General features: G+C 42.5%; 1 pseudogene; it reads left to right on the top strand.

The window, feature by feature from the left end:
• LOC102173748 lies at positions 1,541 to 2,086 on the top strand (annotated as a pseudogene).

Genomic DNA, 12,004 nt, shown 5'->3' with positions numbered 1-12,004 from the left:
CATCAGGCACTCTATCAGACCTAGACCCTTAAATCTATTTCTCATTTCCACTGTATAATCATAAGGGATTTGATTGAGGTCATACCTGAATGGTCTAGCAGTTTTCCCTACTTTCTTCAATTTGAGTCTGAATTTGGTAATAAGGAGTTCATGATCTGAGCCACAGTCAGCTCCTGGTCCTGTTTTTGTTGACTGTATAGAGCTTCTCCATCTTTGGCTGCATAAAATATAATCAATCTGATTTCAGTGTTGACCATCTGGTGATGTCCATGTGTAGAGTCTTCTCTTGTGTTGTTGGAGGAGGGTGTTTGCTATGACCAGTGCATTTTCTTGGCAAAACTCTATTAGTCTTTGCCCTGCTTCATTCCGCATTCCAAGGCCAAATTTGCCTGTTACTCCAGGTGTTTCTTGACTTTCCACTTTAGCATTCCAGTCCGCTATAATGAAAAGGACATCTTTTTGGGGTGTTAGTTCTAAAAGGTCTTGAAGGTCTTCATAAAACCGTTCAACTTCAGCTTCTTCAGCATTACTGGTTGGGGCATAGATTTGGATAACTGTGATATTGAATGGTTTGCCTTGGAGACAAACAGAGATCATTCTGTCGTTTTTGAGATTGCATCCAAGTACTGCATTTCAGACTCTTTCGTTGACAATGATGGCTACTCCATTTCTTCTGAGGGATTCCTGCCCGCAGTGGTAGATATAATGGTCATCTGAGTTAAATTCATCCATTCCAGTCCATTTTAGTTCACTGATTTCTAGAATGTTGACGTTCACTCTTACCATCTCTTGTTTGACCACTTCCAATTTGCCTTGATTCATGGACCTGACATTCCAGGTTCCTATGCAATATTGCTCTTTACAGCATCGGACCTTGCTTCTATCACCAGTCACATGCACAGCTGGGTATTGTTTTTGCTTTGGCTTCATCCCTTCATTCTTTATAAAGTTATTTCTCCACTGATCTCCAGTAGCATATTGGGCACCTAATGACCTGGGGAGTTCCTCTTTTGGTATCCTATCATTTTGTCTTTTCATACTGTTCATGGGGTTCTCAAGGCAAGAATACTGAAGTGGCTTGCCATTCCCTTCTCCAGTGGACCACGTTCTGTCAGACCTCTCCACCATGACCCGCCGGTCTTGGGTTGCCCCGCAGGCATGGCTTGGTTTCATTGAGTTAGACAAGGCTGTGGTCCTAGTGTGATTAGAATGACTAGTTTTCTGTGAGTATGGTTTCAGTGTGTCTGCCCTCTGATACCCTCTTGCAACACCTACCATCTTACTTGGGTTTCTCTTACCTTGGGCGTGGGCTATCTCTTCACAGCTGCTCCAGCAAAGCACAACTGCTGCTCCTTACCTTGGACGAGGAGTATCTCCCTACCGCCGCTGTTCCTGGCCTTCAATGTGGGATAGCTCCTCTAGGGGTTGCAAAGAGTCGGACATGACTGAGCGACTGAACTGAACTGAACTGAACTGTGGAGAGTGAACTGTGGAGGGTGTGAGAGAAAGAGTGGAAGCAGGGAGAAAGCTGGATCAAAGAATGCAAGAAGGACCTCGCAGATGCAGCTGCCTAGAGCCTCACCCACTGCCCAACCATGGTCAACCCCACCTGGTCCTGGACATTGCCAACAAGCCCTTGGGTCACTTCTCTCTCAAGCTGTTTGCAGACAACGTTCCAAAGACAGCAGAAAACTTCTGAACTCTGAGCACTAGAGAGAAAACATTTGACATAAAGTTTCCTGCTTTCACAGAATAATTCCAGCATTTATGTATGTGCAGGGTGGTGACTTCACAAACCATAATGGCTCTGATGGCTAGTCCATCTTTGGAAAGAAATTTGATGACAAGAATTTCATCCTGTAGCACACAGGTCCTAGTATCTTGTTCATGACCAATGCTGGCGCCAACACAAATGGTTCCCAGTTTTTCATCTACAGTGTACCAAGACCGAGTGTTTGGATAGCAAGTATGTGGTCTTTGGCAAGGCAAAAGAGGGCATGAATACTGTAGAAGCCACAGAGTGCTGCAGTCCAAGAATGGCAAGACCAGCAAGAAGATCAAAATTGCTGACTGTGGACAAATCTAATAAATCTGACTTGTATTTAACCACCAGACATTCCCTCTGTAGCTCTGGAGAGCATCCCATCATCCACATCTTCTTGAAATAGCTTCCATAATTTTTGTGCTCCCACTGCTGTTCTTTGGGTTCCATATTTTCCTTATTCCCCTCCAAGTTTAGCTGGATTGCAAAGTTAAGTTTATGACTATGAAATAAAAACTAAACAAAAAAAGGAATGAGAAGAAAATGACAGCTCAGGAGATGAAATAGAAGGCATCTCCAAAGAGAGGGTTCCCAAAAAGTATTTTAACCAACTTGAATATATAATTTCAAGAATGTGAATTTGTCAAATTTCTACTTGAAGAAAGCTAGCATTTTAATTTCATTCACATATATATTTAAATTATATCTACAGAATCAATCTAAAAATACCAATTTATCAATCAAGTATTTCTTCTTTACCAATCTCATATAAATGAAATAATTTTGATAAAACTCATCACAAGCATGTTTGACATCTTTTAAGAGCCACTTTTGGGGTCACTTCACACAAATTTCTAGGGCATGCCACTTTCACTCCCCTCTATACCTGTTTTGAACCCATGTATGGGCTTTCCTTGTGGCTCAGATGATAAAGAATCTGCCTGCAATGCAGGAGAGTTGGGTTCGATCACTGGGTTTGGAAGATCCCCTGGAGAAGGGAATGGCTACCCACTCCAGTATTCTTGAACTTCCATGGACAGAGGAGTCTGGTGGGCTATAGTCCATGGTGTCACAAAGAGCTGGACACAACTGAGCAACTAACATACACACACAACACACACACACACATACACACGCACATAATGCTGTAGCTGAATGCTTATTCCAAATCACAAATACCCATTTGTAAAGATTCAGATTTTAAAGTAGAACTTACATCAGAATGTAGATTCTTTGATAGCAAGGATATTGTTTTCTTAACTACTGTATCCCCAGTGCCTAAAACAGGGATCAGCAAATATGGCCTATGGACCAAACCTGTGAACAACAGTTTTATGAACAGTTTCATTGGAACACTGGCAGGCTTATTTATTTGCATATCGTCTGTGACTGCTTTTGCTCTGTCACAGCAGAGCTGAACAGTTATGACAGAGACTGTATGACTTGCAAAGCCTAAAACATCTAGTTCCTGGCCCTTTACAGAAAAAGTTTGCTGATCCCTTGTCCAGAGCATTGTATAGCCTACAGTAGGTATTCAACAGAAATTTGATATTGACTATATAGGTACAAGGAAACTCTTTATTTTCTGAAAAACAATTTGCAGAAGGAAAAAGCAAAACCTGATATTCTGTAGTATTTGTCAAATTCATCCTCAGCTCCCTCCATGCTTGGCCCTTCTAGTGGTTCTTTTCAAGCAATAAGTAGCATAAAAGCGTTTCTATCTGATTTCTATGGGAGCATTTTCTAAGGCAGCTCTCCTTCCCTCCACACCATAAATAACTCTAAAGACATCACATCTCTCTTCTGTGCCTCCATTTTCCACAACTTGAAAACAGAGTGTTAGTGGAACTTGCCGGTCAAGTGTTTTCAGAGAAAAGGAACTGCAGTAGGAGTGTTGGACTTTTATATCTGGAAAAAGCAAGGGGCAGAAGCATGGGAAGCCCATATACACACAGAGGGGTGAAAGGGCCAGTCAGCAGCTGGAGCCAGGAGAGAGCAAGCCTTGTGGAAAGAGAGCACCTTTTGAAAAGGGACTTCTTTCCCCATAGTTCAAACTTCTCTTATAAAAGCATGCTTTGAAGGAGTCCTGAAATTCTGTTCCCTCACATGTTGAAAAGCTATGTACAAATGTTCTGATTTTTATAGTACGCAGGCTCTTTCAGAAGTTTCCAGTGCTCCTATGCAGGTATGTTGGAAAGGTTTGCAGGTAGCTCAGCCTAGCTAAGGCTCTGTCAACAGCTGCACTGCTGGATATAAAATCACCTGAAAGAACTCCAAGCTAGAAAACTGACAGAATGGTGACTGTTTTATTTATTCTTGCAGAGCAAAGTGGGAATTACCTCACTTGTTGAAAGAGAATATAGTCTTAAGAGTCAAAGAGCCTATAGTTTTTGTCATTGTAAAGGGCTCAAAATAGTTCTGCTTAAACTCTCTGGTTCTTCTGCTTTCTAGAAAGGAACAGAGAGGAACTCTGAGAGAAGTGAGATGAACCCTTTTAAAGTATTCTAGCAGCAATTTGTATAGAGGATGGTCCTGGGAGTGACTTACTGTAGCCTGAACTATCGCCAGGGGCAGAAAGCAGAAGCTGTGAGGGCTTTTGTGGCCAAGCCTGAAGACCTGGAGCCACAGTCCTGCCCTGGAGCAGACTCCTCCAAGACAGACTTCAGAGGGAGTGAGCAAAGAAGCCTTCTAAGGAAGCCAGATTGCTAACTCAGCCTTGCTTTCTTCATTAAACACTATAAAAGAAATAACTTACAATGTGAAAGCACCTAGGGCAAAAAGTTCAGCTTAGCCTGGGATCCCCCCTGAGGGAGACTCAAGATGAGACAGAGGTTGTCAACTTGAAAGACACAAGAAACATCAGCAGGCAAGTAAGGAAGTGAGACCTGGCAGAAAAGGCAGCAATGAGGGGGCAGATAGCAAGCCAGCTACATTGTGGATGACCAGGGAGCTTACTCCAGGGAGAAAGTCTGGGACATTGTGTAAAACAAGAGCCGTTGGGGCAGAGGGGCAGAGGGGCAAAGGGGAAAAGGAGTCCAATCACTGGATTCAGTGATTGATTGACAGATGGTGGTGTGGTGTTAATTCCCCTAGAACTCCCTTTTTAGGTGAAGAGATGCAGATGCTGACACAGCATCTTAATAAGGTAAATTCCAATGGATATGGGTGGCATATTCACCATATATACTACCAGGTCTCTCAATAAAAGTTTCCTCTGGTCTTTTCTTGCCCACATGCCACTCCTTGGAAGCAAGAAGTTGGCTGGGATGGAGCAGTGATACCCACTTCATTCACAGGGTCCATTATCTCTCTCTTTTTTTTTTCGGCCTCACCATGTGGCATACAGGATCTTAGTTCCCCAACCAGGGATCAAACCTGCATTGGAAGCACAGAATCTTAACCACCGAACTGCCATGGAAGTCCCAGAGCTCATTATCTTTTGAATTGACTTCTGTTTGGGGAAATACCTACACTGTGAATCCAAACTCTCCAAAGTAGAGCACAAATGTCCAGTTTCCCTTGTAGCTAGGACACAGGCCTGAAGTTAAGGCTCTGCCAATTTGGTGCACAAAGGTGACACTATTTGGGGGGTAAGCATGCAATGCTGGTGACAGACTGATGGAGATTTCCCTTGCTCGTGCGGAGAGGAGTGGTAGAGGCATGTAGTTTGGGGTGGTGGAGGCAGCAATGCCTCTGGAGGTTTTCTGGTATTCAGGGTACAATTTTTGACACAAAATTGGCAGCGAGGCTAGTGGCTTTAGCACTTGCAGTAATTTGGACTTGCCAGCATCATCTGGTGCTCAACAGCTTCAGGGCTTTCCCATCAGGCCAGCTTCTGCAACTGGGTATGGGTGATCCTCCAAGAAGCTTGATCTCGAGTATGTTTCCCCCCCCCACGCCCAGCTTTATATACTTTATGTCAATCCCTTTCTTGCTTTAACTAGTCAGAGTGGACTCTGCACTTCATGCCTAAGCCCGTGACTGATATAGGGGTAAAAACAAATGGTAAAGTATGTAGTATGACATGGTGTATTTTATAAAAGCATAAAGAAACCCAAAGGGACTACTTGGTCTCCCCCTAATCTTCATAAAGAAAGTTACCTATAAACTATCTCAAATGAGAAACTAGTTTTCAAGTCTCCAGCGAGAAAATTCTACACAACCTAAAGAATCACAGGCTTCCCTGCTGGCCAAGATGGTAAAGAACTCACCTGCAATTTGGAAGACCTGGGTTTGATCTCTGGGTTGGGAAGATCTCCTGTAGAAGTGAATGGATACCCACTTCAGTATTCTGGCCTGGAGAATTCCCATGGACAGAGGAGCCTGGTGGACTACAGTCCACAGGGTCGCAAAGAGTCACACTTGACTGAGCGACTTTCAGTTCAGTTCAGTCCAGTTCAGTTGCTCAGTAGTGTCCAACTCTTTACGACCCCATGGACTGCAGCATGCCAGTCCTCCCTGTCATCACCAACTCCCGAAGTTTACTAAAACTCATCTCCATTGAGTCGGTGATGCCATCCAACAATCTCATCCTCTGTCATCCCCGTCTCCTACCTTCAAACTTTCCCAGCATCAGGGTCTTTTCAAATGAGTCAGCTGTGGGCATCAGGTGGCCAAATTATCGGAGTTTCAGCTTCAGCAAAAGTCCTTCCAATGAATATTCAGAGATGATTTCCTTTAAGAAGGACTGACTGGATCTCCTTGCAGTCTAAGGGACTCTCAAGAGTCTTCTCCAACATCATAGTTCAAAAGCATCAATTCTTTGGCACTCAGCTTTCTTTCTAGTCCAACTCTCACTGGTTCCAAATCAGGAAAGGAGTACATCAAGGCTGTATATTGTCACCCTGCTTAACTTATATGCAGAGTACATCATGAGAAACACTGGGCTGGAAGAAGCACAACCTGAAACCAAGATTGCCAGGAAAAAATAGTCAGCCACTGTTTCCACTGTTTCCCCATCTATTTGCCATGAAGTGATGGGACCAGATGCCATGATCTTAGTTTTCTGAATGTTGAGCTTTAAGCTAACTTTTTCACTCTCCTCTTTCACGTTCATCAAGAGGCCCTTTAGTTCTTCTTCGCTTTCTGCCATAAGGGTGGTGTCATCTGCATATCTGAGGTTATTGATATTTCTCCTGGCATCTGGTCCCATCACTTCATGGCAAATAGATGGGGAAACAGTGGAAACAGTGGCTGACTTTATTTTTTGGGATCCAAAATCACTGCAGATGGTGACTGCAACCATGAAATTAAAAGACGCTTACTTCTTGGAAGGAAAGTTATGACCAACCTAGACAACATACTAAAAAGCAGAGACATTACTTTGTCAACAAAGGTCTGTCTAGTCAAGGCTATGGTTTTTCCAGTAGTCATGTATGGATGTGAGAGTTGGACTATAAAGAAAGCTGAGCACCAAAGAATTGATGCTTTTGAACTGTGGTGTTGAAGAAGACTCTTGAGAGTCCCTTGGACTGCAAGGAGATTCAACCAGTCCACCCTAAAGGAGATCAGTCCTGACTGTTCACAGGAAGGACTGATGTTGAAGCTGAAACTCCAATACTTTGGCCACCTGATCTGAAGAGCTGACTCATTTGAAAAGACCATGACACTGGGAAAGATTGAGGGTAGGAGGAGAAGGGGATGACAGAGGATGAAATGGTTGGATGGCACCACCAGCTTAATGGACATGCGTTTGGTGGACTCCGGGAGTTGGTGATGGACAGGGAGGCCTGGCATGCTCCAGTCCATGGGGTCACCAAGAGTCAGACACAACTGAGCGACTGAACTGAACTGAACTGAACACATCCACACGACTACTGGAAAAACCATAGCTTTAACTAGATGGACCTTTGTTGGCAAAGTAATGTCTCTGCTTTTATTAAAAAGCTTATTAAGGCTGTCTAGGTTTGTCATAATTTTTCTTCCAAGGAGCAAGTGTCTTTTAGTTTCATGGCTGCAGTCACCATCTGCAGTGATTTTGGAGCCCCCAAAAATACGTCTCTCACTACTTCCACTGTTCCCCCATCTATTTCCGATGAAGTGAAGGGACTGGATGCCATGATCTTCGTTTTCTGAATGTTGAATTTTAAGCCAACTTTTTCACCCTCCTCTTTCATTTTCATCAAGAGGTTCTTTAGTTCTTCTTCACTTTCTGCCATAAGGGTGGTGTCATCTGCATATCTGAGGTTATTGACATTTCTCCCTGCAATCTTGATTCCAACTTGTGCTTCCTCCAGCCTAGCATTTCTCATGCTGTACTCTGCATATAAGTTAAATAAGCAAGATGACAATATACAGCCTTGACATATCCCTTTCCCGATTTCAAACCAGTCTGTTGTTCCAAGTCCAGTTCTAACTGTTGCTTCCTGACCTACATACAGATTTCTCAAGAAGTAGGTCAGGTGGTCTGTTATTCTCATCTCTTGAAGAATTTTCCACAGCGTGCTGTGGTCCACACAGTCAAAGGCTTTGGCATAGTCAATAAAGCAGAGGTAGATGTTTTTCTGGAACTCTCTTGCTTTTTCCATGATCCAGCGGATGTTGGCAATTTGATCTCTGGTTCCTCTGCCTTTTCTAAAATCAGCTTGAACATCTGGAAGTTCTTGGTTCACCTACTGTTGAGGCCTGGCTTAGAGAATTTTGAGCATTACTTTGCTTGCGTGTGAGATGATTACAATTGTGCAGTAGTTTGAGCATTCTTTGGCATTGCCTTTCTTTGGGATTAGAACGAAAACTGACCTTTTCCAGGCCTGTGGCCACTGCTGAGTTTTCTAAATTTGCTGACATATTGAGTGCAGCACTTTCACAGCATCATCTTTTAGGATTTGAAATAGCTTAACTGGAATTCCATCATTGTGCATAGTGATGCTTCCTAAGGCCCACTTGACTTCACATTCTAGGATGTCTGGCTCTAGGTGAGTGATCACACCATCGTGATTATCTGGGTCATGAAGATCTTTTTTGTATAGTTCTTCTGTGTATTCTTGCCACCTCTTCTTAATATCGTCTGCTTCTGTTAGGTCCATACCATTTCTGTCCCTTGTTGTGCCCATCTTTGCATGAAATGTTCCCTTGGTATCTCTAATTTTCTTGAAGAGATCTCTAGTCTTTGCCATTCTATTGTTTTCCTCTATTTCTTTGCATTGATCACTGAGGAAGGCTTTCTTATCTCTCCTTGATATTCTTTGGAACTCTGCATTCCATAGGGTTACAAAGAGTCGCACATGACTGAGAGTCTTTCACTTTCACTTCAAGAATCACACCATTGCAGGAACCTACAACACCCAATGCCAGAATGTTCTACTTTTGTAGTCAAGGAGATACAAGAACTTTCTGTAGTCATTTAAAAGAAAAATGTACTTAAATAACTCATTTTCTCACTGAATTTACCTTTAATGGTTTTTAATTTTATTATGTATAGAGCTGCCAACTGGCAGACATTAAGGAATCATCATCTTCATTTTTTTCCAGTTTAAGGTGAGTCAGACAAAAACTTGAGCGGAGACAAAGATGTCAATATTATTTTCAGTACCAAAGAAAACTCTTTCCATGTCACATGGGCATGAGAAGCACTTATTTTCTTACTTTCAGTTTCCCTTCTATTCTGGGTCTTTTGAAGCCATGGCAGGAAGTCAGGGAAACTTTCTCAAATCTCTATACCAAAAGCCAACATGAGAACTCTACCTGAATTCCTTCCTTCCCTTGTGAAAATGACAGTCTCCTTTCAGGAGCACAAATTTATCTTCCTCCAGTTCTTGAAGGATGTCTGTCCTCTGATACTTGCACTTAATGGCAAGAGTAATGATGATGATGATTACATATCTGTCAGTGGTTTTCAGAAATCATTTGAAGGGCATTGGGCCTCAGCAGTATTTCATTAACATCTTACCTTAAATGTTTTACTCATCGACCTTAAAATGCTTCAAAATTCATATTTTTCTTTAAAATTACTGGAAAATGTTATAAATATAACAAGCATAATGATTCATGAACAAATCAGGTTACACTCACAGGGAATAAGAGTTGGAATCAGACAAGCCTAGACTGTAAGGAAGGATCCTCCCATGTTTGTAACCTGATCCTCCATAGTTGTTAACTGCATACCATGGCCAAATCACTTAATAAGTCTTAGACTTAGTTTCTTCATATGTGACTGGGATCACATTACCCATCACATTGGATTGTTGTGAGGTTAGTGATGTAACATTTAAAGTAAGTAAAAACATACCTGGCATATAATAAAAATTCAGTTGTTTGCACTAACTCTTGTCCAACTTTGCAACCCCATGGACTGTAGCCTGCTAGCTTCCTCTGTCCATGGAATTCCCCAAGCAAGCATATAGGAGTGAGTTGCCATTTCCTTTACCATAGCATATAATGAAAATTCAGTAGATGGTTAACTATTATTTTTTTCTTTACCATCCATCTATATATGACTGTTTTCAAACAAATATTGCATATATTTAAATATGGATGAGAACTTTCTTTCAACTCTTGGTTTCAAAATTTTACATAGCTCATTTCTGTGATCTGAGCCATTGTTAATTTAGTAGTCTTAGGATGATGACCGTCTTTTCCATCATATCTTCTGACCTCTGCCAAAGTTCTTTTTTCCAATGCACATCAACCCACACTTTCATGTGCCAAAGTGGTTTCTCATTGCTGTGTGGATCTAATTCAAGCTCTTTATCACCTCCTACAGTCATTCTCCCATTCCCCAGCTGTGAATCACAGAGCTTAGGTGGTTTAAAATTACATTTTGCAAATCCCCTTGCTTAATAAATTATACCAGCAGTCCCCAGCTTTTTTGGCACCAGGGACCAGTTTCATGGAAACAATTTTTCCACAGACCAGGGAGTGGGGGTGGGGATAGTTTTGTTAGGGGAAGCACACTGACTGAAACTGCCCACCCTGGCCAGGCACCATAGTAACCATTTGCATGAGCTGTTTTACGACAGGAGGTCCTGGTAAGGAACATGGAACTAATAAGCAACCACCAAGCAGGAGAGTTCGGGAAAGGTCAAAAGGAGACACCACATGTCCAACCACCTCCCAGAATCCTTCTCTCTGGCATCCATCTTGGCTGAACAAGGTGTGCACCACCAGGAAGGACTCTGAGTCAGAATGATTGGCGAAAGACAGCCCAGAAACTAATCCCATCACCATAAAACCCAAGACTTCGAGCCACATGGCAGAGCTGTTCTCCTGGGTTCCCTTACCCTACTGCTCTCCACCCAGGTGCCCTTTCCCAGTAAAATCTCTTGCTTTGTCAGCACATGTGTCTCCTCAGACAATTCATTTCTAAGTGTTAGACAAGAGCCCAGTTTTGGGCCCTGGAAGGGATCCCCCTTCCTGCAACAGTTTCAGGATGATTCAAGTGCATTTATTGTGTATTTTATTTCTATTATTATTACATCAATTCCACCTCAGACCCAGATCCCAGAGGCTCGGGACCCCTAAATTATACCCAAAAGTAAGTAAAGTTGTTGAAGCTTTAATGACACCAGTGCCCAAGATCAGGAGCCACCAAATGCTTCCCATCCCAGATCTAGGTAAGAATCTAACACCATTATGCTTTTAAAAGTTTCTCCCCCACACTCATTCCAATTTCAAGTTTTCCTCTGGATACTTTAGTTCAGTCTCAACTCTCCCTGTGTATTTCTTTTCACTCTCTTGAATTCTTTGAGCCCACTTTGATCTCCCTTATATTGCAAACTGCTTAAAGGCAGAGAGATTATTTTGTTCACGGCAGTAAACGATCTTCTACCCAATTCACACACACACACACTCCAAGAAAACTGCTGTAGCACACTATAGATCCTTTTTAAAATGCTTGTTTGCATATCTCTTTGACGTTAAATGTTCCTCTCTTGGCATTCAGAACACAGTGGGTTACTTTGTGCTGAATTGCTTGCTCCCTCCAAGCTCAGAGCATCAAAAATGCCCAGTAAAAATCTTAGAAAGATGTATTTTCAGAACTACAGGGAGCCAGGCCTTAAACACCACCCTAACAAAGGCACCTAAACTGAGCCCACAGAGCCCACAATTGTCTCCAGAGAGTCAGATAAACAACCAGGTCATCTCCACCGGTTTGCAAAGAATTCCAGAGTCACAAGATATTTGAGATAGGAAGGACTTCAAGGGTCCTATTGTCCAACCTCTTCAATCAGTAGATGAAGAAACAGGACAAGAATAGAGAAACTGACTTGCTCAAGGTCATCCAGATGCTTTGCCCAAGAAGGA

This window comes from Capra hircus, chromosome 10, assembly GCF_001704415.2.
Source record: "Capra hircus breed San Clemente chromosome 10, ASM170441v1, whole genome shotgun sequence".
Classification (NCBI taxonomy): Eukaryota; Metazoa; Chordata; class Mammalia; order Artiodactyla; family Bovidae; genus Capra; species Capra hircus.
The sequence above is the reverse complement of the archived record's forward strand: the minus strand, read 5'-3'. Positions and strand labels throughout refer to the sequence as shown.